Below are 505 nucleotides of genomic sequence, written 5' to 3'. Positions count from 1 at the left end.
CTAGCTGGGCGTGGTGCATGCCTGTAATCCCAGCTACTTGGGAGGCTGAGGCAAGAGAATCGCTTGAACAAGGGAGGCGGATGTTGCAGTGAGCCAAGATTCCATCATTGCACTCCAGCCTGGAGGACAGAGCTAGACTCTGTCTCAAAAAAAAAATAATAATAATAAAAATAACGCCTCTAAAGTGCAGGAGTAGTGATACTGGCATATTGTTATAATTGTTCTATTTTATTATAAATTACTGCTATTAATCTTTTATTATGCCAAATTTACAAATGAAACTTTATCATAGGTATGTATGTATAGGAAAAAAAACAGTATATGTAGGATTCAATACTATCTGCGGTTTCAGGCACCCATTAGGAGGGGTCTTAGAATGTGTGCCTGCAGGTAAGGCAGTAGTGCTGATTCAGCACCCATATGCTCCCTTGCCCTACTTTCCCTTCCTTGGTCTTGCTGATTGAAATATAGATATAATGGCTGGAGCTCCAGCAGCAACCTTGGA

General features: G+C 41.2%; 1 protein-coding gene across 1 annotated transcript in view; it reads right to left on the bottom strand.

Annotated features, from left to right (window-relative positions):
- The window catches only part of LOC105517674 (multidrug resistance-associated protein 1), a 32,930-nt gene that overhangs the window by 31,178 nt on the left and 1,247 nt on the right, over positions 1–505 (bottom strand). The gene's annotated exons all lie outside the window — the stretch shown is intronic.

The sequence above is a fragment of the Colobus angolensis genome, unplaced genomic scaffold (genome assembly GCF_000951035.1).
Source record: "Colobus angolensis palliatus isolate OR3802 unplaced genomic scaffold, Cang.pa_1.0 Scaffold305, whole genome shotgun sequence".
Taxonomy (NCBI): Eukaryota; Metazoa; Chordata; class Mammalia; order Primates; family Cercopithecidae; genus Colobus; species Colobus angolensis.
The sequence above is the reverse complement of the archived record's forward strand: the minus strand, read 5'-3'. Positions and strand labels throughout refer to the sequence as shown.